The sequence below is a fragment of the Peromyscus californicus genome, unplaced genomic scaffold (genome assembly GCF_007827085.1).
Source record: "Peromyscus californicus insignis strain IS unplaced genomic scaffold, ASM782708v3 Scaffold_19__1_contigs__length_69161282, whole genome shotgun sequence".
Taxonomy (NCBI): Eukaryota; Metazoa; Chordata; class Mammalia; order Rodentia; family Cricetidae; genus Peromyscus; species Peromyscus californicus.
Genome location: NW_026294491.1, coordinates 48116955 through 48132588, shown reverse-complemented (window position 1 = coordinate 48132588; position 15634 = coordinate 48116955). Strand labels below are relative to the sequence as shown.

Here is a 15634-nt window from a genome sequence, read left to right as displayed (position 1 = left end):
CTGAGCCATTTCTTCAGTCCCAGAAAATACTGATGAATGTGAATTTGACATTCCATTGGTATCAGTCTACTGTTTTTTCAACCAATATACATACAAATGAAAATTTTATTGCCATTCCTTCTTGTTTTGTGTGTACTTTATCATCCTTGATGTTTTTAAAATTTTAATGTCTTTACAAGTGGGTTTTAGGAATTTGTCATGGTCTACCTAAGTGGGTTTTCTTATTTTCCTGCTTGAATTCATGAGGGGTTCTTACATGAGTTTCTAAATATTATCATATTTGGGCAAACACTATACTCCACCATTTGTATACATATGTTTTATCTCTACGTTTTTTCCTGATATTATAATCACACGTATGTTATATTGGTTAATAGTGCTCCAAGCCTTTTTGCATTCTCTCCATTTTTATAAGTACCTTGCTATGCTTTTTGCTCACTGCATTGTTACATGTACTGTGTAATTAATCAGAAATCAAATATCACTTTAGGATACTCCATTTTGATACTTTCATCATTACAGACACAATTTCTACAACATGTTGTTTATCCCTTAGTGGATATAATTCAGTTCTTTTAGAACATTCATAGATTTTTGTAAAATGACAAGCACTTTTTGGAATATTGGTCCTATTAGTTATATAGATTAAATATCTATATATATAATACCTGAAGTGAAGTAAATTAATGGATCTATCGCTCAGCATAGATGCCTATTTTCCTATCCTGTCCTATTCCACTCATTTATCAAGTATTCATGTTGTCTATTAGTAACTACAATGCTCATGGTCTATATAAGGTCATTAGACTCTTTACCTGCTTATACTCCTTTGTGGATTATTTACCTCAATGTCTCCTCCTCTGTACCCCTTTTATTGACCCTAATTCCCAGTTTTATTCTTCATCTTATTGCATTTGGTATTCAGATACACATACGTGTGTGATCTTGCAATATTTTTCTTTCTTTGTCTGGATTTCTTGATTTATTGTAATGTTCTCTAGTCTAGCCTTCCATGTTTGCCAAATGACAGGCTCTACTTTGTAATGAAGGCTGGATCTGTTCTTGGTTACACAGCATACGAGTTTCATTTCCAATTTTCCACTGATGGACGTTATCATTTTCTACGGTAGACATTGTGCTTTTATTCCCAGCTTCATTTCAGTTTTCAGAACTCCTCACACTATCATTATTTTTCATGCTGTTTATATATCCAAGTTTATTTTGAATGAAAATTAGACTAAAAATCTGTATCTTCTACCTTATCTCTATTATTTTTATTCCTCTGATAGGTTTTTCCTCCTGATTGTGGATCAGATTTTCTTGATTCTTTGTATATTTGTTACATTTTGATTGTTCATACTTTATGGTTAAGAAATGGTCCTTGCTGAATTCCTTTAAAGAAGTTTAGATTTGCTCTGATATGCATTCATGTTGTTTGAGAATCAATTCAACATTTTTGAAGTTTGAGAGTAATCTTTGCTTGCTAACCCAAGTCCAGATAAACCATTGTTCTGGCTCTGATTTAGCTTGACTACTAAGCAATTGTCTGCTACAGAGTATTATTTAGTTTCCCGTATGAGAAGATCTCTCTATTCTAAGCAAAGCTGAATAACTATTGAGTGTGTGAGCTATGGGGTCACTTGGGTCTATTTATTTCTTCCTACATGGGGAGTTTCAAGCCAGGAACACATCACTCATTCAAAGGCTTGACAGATGTACTCTGCTCCAATCCTCCCAGCCTCAGCATTGTTGGATTCCAGTATTTGGAACTTGTGTTCAGTGAGATGCCAGCTTCATTTTACATGCTACTCTGTACAATGTGCTTGGAAATTAACTACAGAATGTAGCTGGGGAAATTACAGGGCTTTCCTTGTTTGAGTCTATTCTATGCAATACTTCTCAATGACAAACTGAACAAGTTGCTGACACATGCAATAAGTTGGATGCATTTCAAGGCCTTGCACTGAGTGAGAATAAAAGCTAATTTTGAAAGGTCATATGTGGTACAATTCAATTTATATAACATTCTTGAAATGACAAAATTATAGATGTTGAAGAGAGATTAGTGGTTACTAGAGGGTAGGGATGATGAGTGGGTGTAATTATAATGAAGACGTATGGGTGAAATTTTTGTGGCAACAAAACTGTTCATTCTTTAATCATTATAATGGTTTTAAATGGATCTATGTATGTGATAAGACAGTAGATAACTGCATATACAAATTTTACAAATCTTAGTTTTTTGGTTTAATATTTTGCTATACGTACTAAACAATGCAATCAATTAGTACAAACCAGAAAAAGGGTACATACAGTGTCTACTAATTTTGCCGCTTTCCGTGAATCCACATTTATTGAAAACTTAAAGAAACCATTTTCACAAAGATACTTTATATTGCTTCATTGGTAAACTATACCCAATTTATTAAAAATTTAACAATAAGAATAAAATAACTATTTATTTACTTATTTTGAGACAACATTTCTCTGTATATTCCTATCTGTCTTGGAACTCTCTATGTAGATCAGGCTGGCTTCGAGATCCACTTCTCTCTGCCTCATTGGTGGATGCTGCAATTAAAGGCATATGCTATCACATCTGGCTTAAAATAACAATCATATATAAATTCATTCGAATAGATCAGAGAGAACAATCATTTTGTGATGTAAGAATTAGTTTGAGATGCAAAGAAAAGCATGAAAAATCCAGAAGAACAAAGGTGGACAAGCAAAATCTTTAATGATCATATACATATGCATCTTAATACATTGCTGAAGAATGCTATATATTTTCAACTATATGTATTTTTACATATAATTTTCTCTATATACATGTGTATTTAATATCCATAAGAGTGATTTGTCCAATGAAAGGTAGGTTATTCCACTACTGAGAAAGCAAAGAAAATAATCATTACACTCAAAGAATTAAGGAGAATACTGGATGGTTACTTTGTTACATCCCAATGTAAATAGCTAACAAAGCTCAATATCTGTTATCAATAAAATATTAAACAATTGATGCCAGAGAGAATTCTTATAATATGATAAAGGCAATCTATTAAATTTCTCCAGCTAATATCCTCGATTCTTGTGGGAGCCCGTTTTCAGGTTCCTCGTGGCTTTACCCAGCAGGTCCACATAGAGAGGATGATTAGAACCATGTGCCTGAGTATAGGTGTCTGAGATGGTCTGTACTTGGCTGTGCTGTGGGGAAGTCTCTTGCTCCACCCCTTGGCGTCTCTATAAAAACCCTGGGACAGAGACAGGCAGGACTGATTGGAATAGGTTCCAGGCCCTTTTGAGGCTATCCTTTATTTTCTATCTGTTTATCTCTACAATCTAAATCCTTCTACCTAATATTTCCTGCTGCTTGCACTCAAGAAAACTCTGGGGAACTGTGGGATTGGTGGGTAAATGCCCTGCAGATTCTGATTTTTTGATTGTTTTCTGTAAGACAAGGACCAAAGCATGCTCCTAATTGCAGTTCATATTTTCAGTTTAATAGTTTACTGCAGGCCTTAATCAACAAAATAAGGTAACAAAATATGAATACCAAATGTATAAAGTTTAAAAAGGAAACATAGAATCCATTTATCTTTCAAAATATAGAATGTACATACACATGTGTGTCCCTAGATAATTTTTAAACTACTAGTAAAATTCAAAAATTTAATAAATGAAAATATATTATAAACATACATAATATACTTACATTACAAAAATATATTCATTGATTATTCTACCTTTTTTAAGAGTATACTTTGTATATTTTATTTTATTTTTTTCTTTTCATTTTTCTTAAGAAATGTTCTACTCACTCTACATACCACCCACAGATCCCCCCTGCTCCCTCCTCCCACCCTCCAGCTATCCCTTCCAAGCCACCCCACATCCCCACATCCCCCAAATCAAGGTCTCCCATGGGGAGTCAGCAGAGTCCAGCACACTGAGCCTAGGCAGGTCCAAGCCCCTCCCCGTTGCACCAAGGCTGCACAAGGCATCACACCACAGGCACTGGGCTTCGAAAAGCCTGCCCATACACTAGGGCCAGATCTCGATTCCCCTGCCTGGGTGCCCCCCAAGCAGTTCAAACCAAACAACCGTCTTCCATATCCAGAGGGCCTAGTCCAGTCCCATGGGGGCTCCACAGCCACTAGTCTACAGTTCACGGGCTTCCGCTAGTGTGGCCGGTCATCTCTGTATGTCTTTCCATTATGATCTTGACTTCCTTTGCCTGCAGAATCCCTCCTCTCTCTCATCGATTGGATTCCTGATGCTCAGCCTGGTGGCTGGCCGTGGATCTCTGCATCTGCCTCCATCAGTCACTGGACAAAGGCTCTATGATGACTGTTAGGGTATTCACTAGATTGGTCACCAGAGTAGACTAGTCCAGGCACCCTTTCGACCACTGCCAGCAGTCCAAGGTGGGGTCATCCTTGTGGATTCCTGAGAGCCTCCCCAGCACCTACCTCTTCCTATTCCCATGATGTCCTCATCTATTATGGTATTTCCCTCCCTGCCCTCCTACTCTGTCCCTGTTTCAGCTTGACCCTCCCATTTCCCTATGTTCTCATGCCCCACTCCTTGCCCTCGGCCACCCCCCCCCCCACTCCCAGTCAGATCATGTAGATCTCATCCACTTCTCCTTCGATGGGTCATCCATGTTAGTCTACCTTTTTACCTTCATGAAACAACCTTGCTTTTTTAGTAGATGAAAATTGATACAGAAATTCACAATTGCTCAACATGCAAAAAATAAAAGACTGTGGTGTGCTCACCCTGAAATGCATTATCTATTTAATACCCTTTACCCCCAAACTCAGGAATCTTCATAGAAGAGAGGGGAGGAAGATTTTAAGAGCCAAAGTAGAGGACTCATGTGAAGCAGTATTTTCCACACATGGGGAAATTTTGCACACATGATGTCACTGTGGCTGTGACAGCAACATAAGAACGGTATAAAATGAAGACAGCCTCAAATCCAGCACGGATGGGGGAGGTATTCGCTATGTTCTTCTCCTAGCCTAGGAGATCATGGCCACTGGTGGCTTCTGGGAAAGACAGAGTTCATTTACTTCAGGTACAGCACCTGATAAGCTACCCATGATTTGATGGATGGCCTTAAACTCATACTCATAATGGCACCACTAAGTGGCCTTAGTGGGTTTTAAAAAAAGAATGATGAAGTTGAGAGGGTAAGTGGTGAGGAGATATGAAAGATATGGAGGGCGGGGAATTGGGTGTACATAGATCATAACTTGTATTCACCTGTGAAATCCTTAAACAATAAATTATTATAGGTAATAATGATAGCATAGAATGGTATAGACCCCAAAGTATCTGTTTTTGTCTATTATTATATTTTCTTTATTTTTATTATTCTAAGCATGTAAATATGGGGCTACATGTGTACGTAAGCATATTTGCTCAAAGAAGCCAGAAGAGGGCGTGAAATTCCCTGAAGCATGTGTTGCAGGCAGGTGTGTAAATTCCCAACTTGGATTCTGGTAACTGAATTCAGGTCCTCTGGATGAGCAATATGTGCTTTTAATAGCTAAAAGCTATTAATGTTAATTAATATTAAATGTTTCTCTAGCCCAGAAATATTTTCTTACTCTTAATACTGACATGAAAAAATATAATGATTCCAAGCAACGATAATTCTGATTGTCCAAATGATACATGAAGAGAATTTGAAAAAAAAACATAAATTAAAAAATAATAAATGTCTTAGTTGATATGTCTGAGTCCTATGATATTATCATTATAGATCATATGTGTATTAAAATGTCACCTTGTACTCCATAAATACACATAATTACAATGTGTCAATTACAGTGAGCTTTTTCTCATTAAACTTTCTTTTAATGGGTCTCAAAATAATGTAACAGATTTTTGATCAATTTCTTGCCATTAAAAATACTGAGTGAAAAATAAACTAATAGCTTAAAATTGGGATACATACACACATAGAAAGATGGGTCCTAAAACATTTTATTTTCAAGAAGAAAAGGAGAGAAAGAGATGCATGAGAAATTTTTCAAGAAATAAAAGAGAGAAATGTATGAAGAAATTTCCAGTAATGGTAGTCACAGTCAATTTAATTGTGAGGAATTTCCTTTTCCATTTCTCCGTTTGCACATGTGTGTGTGTGTGTATATGTGTGTATGTGTATGTGCAGATGCTTGTGTATGTACTAATGTGTGTTCACATGTATATATGTATGCATGGAGGTCAAAGATCAAGGTTGGGTATCAAATCTCAAGAGTCATTTTCCTTGGTTTTTGAGACAGATCTCTTATGGGACCTTGAGCTGGCTGCTGAGGCTTGGTTGGAGCGGGGGCAGGATTCTGCCTGTTTTGTCGTATCAGTACCGGAATTGCAGATGTACAACCCCACACCAAGCTTTTCTATTAATGATGGCACTGGGCATCAGATTCAGTCCTCTTGCTTGTGAGACAGAGCTCTGTCAGCTGAGGTGCCTCTTAGCTCAAAGTCTTTGCCTTCTCATCCACCAAGTTCTCATCTAATGCTGGAATTGCAGACTCCATCTTGGGTTATGAGGTAATACTGAGAAAGCAAGTCAGCCTTGATGACAGATCATGAAGTAAAATATTTCATTCATTGATGGCTCAGTTGAACTTATCTTAGTTCATCTACAAATTTTTCTTCCAAGACTCTTTTCTTTTAATTGAAAACAAAAGTTTTTTTCCATACAATATAATCTGGTCAAGGTTTCCCTCTCTCATCTCCCAGAACTTCCTCACTGCCCACTTTTCCAACTCCATGCCTACTTTCTCTCTTTTGTTAGAAAAATAACAGGCAGATTAAAAACAAAAAGAGCTATAATAAAACAAATAAAATAAAACAAAAAATGAATGAATGAATGAATGAATGAATAAAGAAAGAAAAGTATTTACACCAAACAAATCCCATAAAAACACAAAACTAGAAATCATAATAAACATGCAAAAGATCAGTAAGGTAAAAAAAAGGTCCAAACAAAATGATAGAGACAAAACAATCTCCAAAAATACCATTAAGTTCATTCTGTGTTGACCATGTACTGCTGGGCATGGTACCTGCCCTGAAGTGTGGTTTGGATGCTGAGGGATACTCCATTGTTTCCAATCTTCTTGTAGGTAATAGATAAAGAAATTGTTCCTATAACTTACTGTTCTTTTCACTATTTGCATCTAACTAGTTGTAATTAGAAAACAAAATTTTGTCCACACATTACATTACCAAGATCAAAAGAATATTTTCACAACATGACTATGTAAATTTCCTTGCAAATTAATGCTTATTGGAAGATCAAAGAGTTATAATTTTCTCTGATTATAACACCAAAGCTAATCACTCTGGAGTTATGTTCTAAATCTCTGTATTGTAGAACATTCATCTTAGCATTTAATTCTGTACATGAATTTTCATGTACTTTGCCATTTCTAGGTAGTATTAATTTCTGAGTAGCTAGAACACTTAAAATTAAATGTCAAAAATGCTATCCATAAACACTGAAAGATAATGCTCGGAAAATTTACCATGAAATTCAGAACATTCATTTCATTCTGAGAAAATGATCCATTATAGCTGACAGGACCTATTCAACTGAGAGCATTTGGGCCGTCTGCTCCAAATGACACTGGGGGAACTCTGCTCTCAGCCATCAATTTAAAGAATGCTGTGCTTTAGTGATTATAGGATTCTTATGGGTTATGAGAGGAACAACTTATGAATATATGCCAGATAAATTATGGGGTAACGTACATTGAAATGTTAAGATCTGTCATATCAATCTATTAACAAACAGTCATCTGTAGACTGAATATTGATAATTGAAGACCAACTTTGTATCTAGAGTTTTCCTGCCTGGCCCACAGTCAGGACAAATCTCTGTCACCCGCCAGTCCCACAGCAGCTCAGACCCGACCAAGTAAACACAGAGACTTATGTTGGTTACAAACTGTATGGCCGTGGCAGGCTTCTTGCTAACTGTTCTTATAGCTTAAATTAATCCATTTCCATTAATCTATACCTTGCCACATGGCTCGTGGCTTACCGGCATCTTCACATGCTGTTTCTCATCATGGCGGCTGACAGTGTCTCTCTGACTCAGCCTTCCACTTCCCAGCTTTATTCTCCTCCTTGTCCTGCCTACACTTGCTGCCTAGCCAATGGCCAATCAGTGTTTTATTTATTGACCAATCAGCAACACATTTGCCATACAGAACATCCCACAGCACGACTTAACTTCTCTGTAGCCTTGAAGGGATTCTGGTTTTTTTTTTTAAATAATTTATTTTTGCTTTATGTACATTGGTGCACTGCCTGCATGTATGTTTGTGAGAGGGTGTCAGATCCCCTGGAACTGGAGTTTATAGACAATTGTGAGATGCCATGTGGGAGCTGGGAATTGAACCCAGGTCCATCTAGCAAGAGCAGTCTGTGCTCTTAACCGATAAGCCATCTCTCCAGCCCCAGGGATTCTGTTTCAAAAGTTCAGGTAAGGATTTATTTGAAGGACAAAAGCTAATATTGAATGTTGGATACTAGCTTAATGGATATCGAGGGTAAATAACTGCTATTTGATTACTGTAAATGTAGTGTAAAATATTACACATCTTATGGTCAAGATTGCATTTCAGAAATAGAATGAAGATTTAAAAATAATAGAAATATTGATAACAGCGTATTTTAAAACTATAATTGAAGGAACTGGAGGGATGATTCATAAGTTAAGAATGTAGACAGCTTTTGCAGAGGACTCAAGTTGGGTTCACAGAATTCATGTCAGCAGCTCCCAATGAGCTGTAAATGCTGCTTCAGGGATGTGACTCCCTCATCTAGATTACTCAGGTACCCGTGCTCACAGGTGTGTACACACACTAAGACAAAATTAAAAAGAAAATGAAATATTATAAAAGTATAAATGAGAATGTTCACAAGCCTAATGTAAAAACTGGAAAGAATATATGTGGGATTTTCCCTCCTTTATACTAGAATTAGGCAACAAATAGCATGAATTTACATATATTTATTTGAAAAAAAAAAGCACTCCTGCTCCAGGTTTTTTGAGTCAGGGTCTCAGTTTGTATTCCTGGCTACCTGGAAGTCACTGTAGAGCCTAGGCTGGCTTTGAAGTCCTGGTGATCTCCCTACACCAGCCTTATGAGTACTGAGTTTAGGTTTGATCCATAACATGTTGATTAAAATATATTTACTGTACCTATAAAATACATAACTTACGTGTTATATCAAATGTTCATTGCTGCAAAAATACATGTCTTTATGTTTACTTTGGGCTATTCATACTTTTAAAGAGATGCCTCCAAGTAATTGAATTAAAACCCAAACCCCCCAACTGACATAATATATCTCTAATGAATCTTTAGATTCATTACATTAACATAATATGTTAAATTATAGCTTTATCAAGATTTTAGCAAAACTTGTTGAGACTATCAAATCATCCATTATTATACTTTCAAAAAATTACTTTCTTTGTATTCATTGTGTATAAAAGAATCTTAGCAAAAGTATTAGTACAACCCAAGTCATTTAATCTAAGCAATAGAACACTTTTACTTAATTAAATAAATGCTCTATTGACTGAATATTTTATTTTCAGTTTAATTTTGCATAGTATTACTCCACAAAATACTCTGTACGAGCATTGCTCACAGCAATGGCTGGGGAAATAAAAAAGAATAAAGAGAATAATTATGATAGTATAGGCATTCAATGTTATCTATGCATTGAAAGTTGAACTACAGAACCTTTATCTTATCACTGAACGCATCATTTTATAATCTAAATTTTACTCCTTTTCTGTACATTGACAGGTAAAACATCTATCTTTGAACATTGATTATATGAAGGAAAGAAGATGGGGCAAAGTGACAGCCAATGACATCTCATGATAGGGAGGCGAGAGACTGTCTACTGAATGTTCTTCAGTTTGTGGATACAACACTGATTAGGAGAGAGTCATGTGGAAGAATGAGTCATCCACCGGTCTGTGAACCCATCAACTAACCGAGGCCGAGGATGCCTTTCTGCAAGAACTGCCATTAGTACCATGGACAACATCAAACTAATTTTCCTGGTTAGTGAAGTCATAGAATGCAGATTTGGCCAACTTAGGAACCTTGTCATGAGCCTTGAAATGCAGAAAGAGTCTGCGGTACAGAGCTGAACCAAGCCAACCAAACCAACCATGCAAACTTTTCAAATAAACGGTGAAGGACTGGGCCATGGGAAGTCTGTTTAGCAAGTTAATGGCACTTATTCCTCTTGCAAAGGACCTTGATTCAGTTCCTAGCACCTATGTGGTAGCTCACAACCATCTATAATGGCATTCTGTGGGATCCAAATCCCTCTTCTGACCTTGGCAGCCACCAGGCAAGCTCACTGTGCATATCTGTAGATGCAGACAAAATATTCATACACATAAAAAATTAATTAACTTCAATCTTTTTAAATAGTTTTTTTTCCTTTTTCTATGAAATGGCCGAAGAGACAGCACAGAAGTTAAGAGCACTTTTTGCTTTTCTCTCCAAAAGACTTGAGTTTGATTCCCAGCACCTAGATTGATTCCCAGCTCATCATCACCTATAACTTCAGCTATAGGAAATCTGACACCCTCTTCTGACTGTGTGCACCGCAGTCTCATGGTATACTAAAATATACATGTAGGCAAAATACTCATAAAACAAAAATAATTAAAATATTTTTAAACTGTTTAAAAGTTGAAAAATGAGATAAGCTGGACATGGGGTCACATCGTACAATCCACACCCCATTGCCTGAAAGATTGTGATAAGATTATGAATTTAAGGCAATCCTGGGTTACATAGAGAGTCCTTTCCTCAAAAATATAAATTAAATTAAATTAAGTAAATAATAAAAAATGGAGATGCTGAAATAGCCTCTGAGGATGGGAGATTTACCTAGTGTGTGTACTTCTCAGTCATCCTGGGTGCAGCTGGTATCCCAATCCTCCACTGAACATGTGTGTTGTTCAGACTTCTTGACGTCTCCTAAGCCAATGTATTTCCTCTTAAAATTTGAGTGAATAACTTGTCACTTGTGTCTGAGAAAAACTGTCAGTGTGAGGGATGCAGAGTTAGAGGAGGCAGTGAGTACCCCATCAGCCAATCTGAAGAGCTAAGAGTTTTTATTACAAAGGAGCAAAGCACTTGGTTTAAGAGGATATTTGACACACAGCTTGAGGTCAAAGAGATGGCCAGCTTTGAGAAACCTGAGAGAATGTCAACATGATGGAGTACTGAAGTTCTCACCAAGAAGGGAACAACTAATAATACCTTCAGACAAGTTGCACTGACTGTCAGCACAAGTATTTAGCTTTCCTTTATCAGTTTTATTGAAGTATCATCTACCAGTTTCTGAAGTGAATTTGAATTAAAACATGCATATACTCAAAGTGGATCAAAATACAGAATATGTCTGTCATACCCTAAAGTTATATTATTTATTTGATAGTAAAATCCCCCCTATTTCAAAAAATGATTGGCTTTATGCCACAATTGGTTGGACTTCTCTTGTTCTAGATGTTTCTGTGAACAGAATAGCACAGTACATCTTGCTGTACCCAGCTTCGTTTGCACAGCAAGCTGCTTTTGGAGTTTGTCTGTTATTGTTGCTGCATGTCTAGCATTGATTTGCCCTTTTTGAAAAAAACACCATGAATGGTTTCTCAGTCACAAGCTAATCGAACTTAGACTGCTTTCTGACTGGCGGCTCTCAGAACCAAGCTTCTCCAAACAATCTTTGCAAGTATTGCTATTAGTCTTTAAACTTGATTTTCCAGTGTTGTATTATTTAGAAATTATCAAACAGCCAAAATTATTGAATCCCCATACAGTCACTGGTCTACTCCTGTTACTAATGTGCTACTAGTATAGACTTAGTATAAATTGGCTTGTCAATCCAATTTATTATTTTGTAGAATTTCAAATTAATCTATAATATCAATAAAATCATTATAAATATTTTGGTATGTGTATTATCAGATATATTTCAATATTTATTTGCAATTCTTACACTGAGAATCAAATTAAAGTAATATGTATGAGTATGATGTGCATGTTTCTATAAATTTTGCCAAACCTCTGTAGTGCCTGGCTCATTACCATCACCTAGAATGTTTGCTTCTGCACCTCTAGGGTAGCCACAGTTAGTGGTCTCTTTCCAGAACTTTTTCTATCATATTTTTTATATTAGTTTGATAAAGATAAATAATTCAGATAATGCAAAAGAGAACCCCCCCAAAAAACTCTTTATACTGCAAAATGATTTTGACAGCTGCACATATGTTTTTATGTGTATAGGAGTTTTGCCTGTATGTATGTCTGTGCATCATGTGCATGCTTGGTGCAGGGCAAAGCAGATACCAGATCCCCCCCAACTGGAGTTCCAGATGGCTGTGAGGCACTAAGTGAGTGCGGGAATCAATCTTGGATTCCATGAAAGCGCAGTAAGTTCTCTCCACGGCTAAGCTGTCTCTCCAGTCAGACAGTTGTTCACGTCTTACCAGAATTTATTCTTTTTTGGTAGTAAGCGTTATTTCAAAGCAGTGTCACACCAGAGCTTTGGCTCTGTTCCTTCATTGATGTTCAGGGATTCCGATTGGTTTTAGGTAATCGTCCAAACGACTGGTAAAGGTTGGGTGGTTGGGTACTTCCTTTTATCAGCCATTGCATCTCTTTCCACCACTGTTAAGAGACTGGCTACTCTATTTCCTAAACAATGTTTTGTAAGTTTTGCAATAATACAGAACATTTTTAAATCATTATTTTCAACACTTTCTTTTGTTTGTGTGGTTTTTTTTAAATGGGTGCAATGAACTTTATTGATGGTGTTCAAGAGAGTAGGGCTCCCTAAGCCCCTCCTGTTGTTCTGGGGGTCTGGGATGGAAACGGTGAGGGAGATGCTCAGTATCGGGGGCTGAGATGGGACAGGAACTGCTCAGCAGCCGAGGGTCTCTCTTGCTGTCCTTGCTGGGGTGGGTGGTCCAGGGCGGGCTTCTTACGCCTTGGAGGCCATGTAGGCCGTGAGGTCCACCAACCTGTTGCTGTAGCCAAATTCATTGTCGTACCAGGAAATGAGCTTCACAAAATTGTCACTGAGAGCAATTCCAGCCCCAGCATCCAAGGTGGAAGAGTGGGGGTCACTGTTGAAGTCGCAGGAGACAACCTGGTCCTCAGTGTAGCCCAGGATGCCCTTTAGTGGGCCCTCCGACGCCTGCTTCACCATCTTCTTGATGCTGTCATACTTGGCAGGTTTCTGCAGGCGGCATGTCAGATCCACGATGGACACATTGGGGTAGGAACACGGAAGGCCATGCCCGTGAGCTTCCCGTTCAGCTCTGGGATAACCTTGCCCACAGCCTTTGCAGCACCGGTGGATGCAGGGATGATGTTCTGGGCAGCCCCACTGCCATCACGCCACAGCTTCCCAGAGGGGCCATCCATAGTCTTCTGGGTGGCAGTGATGGCATGGACTATGGTCATGAGTCCTTAAACAATGCTAAAGTTGTCATGGATGACCTTGGCCAGGGGGGCTAAGCAGTTGGTGGTGCAGGAAGCATTGCTGATAATCTTGAGTGAATTCTCGTACTTCTCATGGTTCACAACCATCACAAACATGGGGGCGTCAGCAGAAGGGGTAGAGATGATGACCCTTTTGGCCCTGCCCTTCAAGTAGGCTCCAGCCTTTTCCATGGTGGTGAAGACACCAGTGGACTCCACAACATACTCGGCACCAGCCCCACCCCACTTGATGTTGGCGGGATCTTGCTCCTGGAAGATGGTGATGGCCTTCCCACTGATGACAAGCTTCCCGTTCTCAGCCTTGACGGTACCGTTGAACTTGCCATGGGTAGAGTCATACTGGAACATGTAGACCATGTAGTTGAGGTCAATGAAGGGATCATTAATGGCAACAATTTCAACTTTGCCAGACTGGAAGGCAGCCCTGGCAACCAGGCATCCAATTCGGCCAAATCCATTCACTCCGACCTTCACCATCGTGTGAAGGAGGCTGGCATTGCATGGAAAGATGCGGCTGTCTCTGGAACAGGGAGGAGCAGAGAGCCTGTTTGTGCTTTTTTTTTTTTTAAAAAACTCAATGTTTCTGCTTTCTGTACTAGTTTTAGATCCAGCCTTGCATTATCTGTAAAAAACCAAAAAACAAAAATCAAAACTGCTAGCAGTGTAATTGATATTGTTTTGAATTTATAGGCTAATATAATAACATTATGAAAATTTCAAATTATTTATTCAGATTATGCTTTTGATTCATGAATATGGTGTATATATCAATTAAGTGTTAAAATAATTTTCCTGTATATGTAACTAAGGCACAAAATGTGATAGTTCAATAATGATGACATTCTTTTACATATGGTGAAATTATTTTCATAGTCAAAAAAAGTAGGTTGCTTATTATCTTGGATAATTACATTTCTCTTTTTGAAATTTTCCTTATTTACTTAATTTTCTTGTTTATTTCTTCTTGAAAATTATTTTTATACAATATATTCAGATCATGACTTCTCCCCTCCGTTCCCCTAGCTAGATCCTCCCCACCTCCAACAATCAAAGTACATGTCTTCTTACACTCTTCAGAAAGCCGCAGGTAAACAACAACAACAACAACAACAAACAAACAATAAAAAAAGAAAAGAAAAAAACACACGCATACATGTACATACACACACACAAACACACAAACATCATAAAAACAGAGAATCAGAAACCATAATGTAGAAGCAAACCCAGCAACTTTAAAAAATGCCTAAACAAAGCATTATGAGACCAAAAAAAATCTACAGAAACACTACTGAGTTCATTTTGTGTTGACCACCTACTGCATGTTATGGGTCCTACTTGTAAGTGTAGTTAATATACCCAATGAGACTCCATCAGAAAAACCTAATTTTTTTCTTAGCAATTAGTTGTCAAATGGAGAGTCCTTCTTGGTTAGGGATGGGGCTCATGTCTACTTTACTCTCTCAGAGCTAGGATCCTATCTAGTTTTGATTTTTGCAGGCCCTCTGCATGCTGCTACAGTCTCAGTGAGTTCATATGTCTGTCAGTCTTGTTGTATCTTGGAGACACTGTTTCTTTGATTTCTTCCATCCCCCACTGGATCTCAAAATCTCTCTGGCTTCTCTTCCTCACAGTTTCCTGAAGTCTAAGGGGAGGGGTTACATGAAGACTTTTCATTTAGGACTGAGTGTCCTAAAGACTCTCGCTCCCTGTACACTGTCCAGTGTGAGTCTGTGTATTGGTTCCCATCTACTACTCATCTTTGTATTTATTCAGTTTTAATTAAAATAGGATTATACCATTTTCCTCCATCTCTTTCTCCATCAACCCCCTCCCAGGAATATTTTCTCTAATCCTTCCATGATTCCCTCAATTTGAAAGCCTTTTTCCTTTTATTATTATTATTACATACATGCATATGAATATGTTGTAGTTATTAGTGTATACATATAACCTAAAAGGGGCCTCATTCCATGTTAATGACTAATTTCTAAGGAATATTGACATGGTTCCAGTTTTTTCCAGGAGAGACCATTTCATGGCCAACTTCCTGGTCT

General features: G+C 37.7%; 1 pseudogene; it reads right to left on the bottom strand.

Annotated features, from left to right (window-relative positions):
• Positions 1–12932: 12932 nt before the first annotated feature.
• On the bottom strand, positions 12933–14054 carry LOC128114102 (glyceraldehyde-3-phosphate dehydrogenase-like; annotated as a pseudogene).
• Between the last annotated feature and the right edge of the window lie 1580 nt (positions 14055–15634).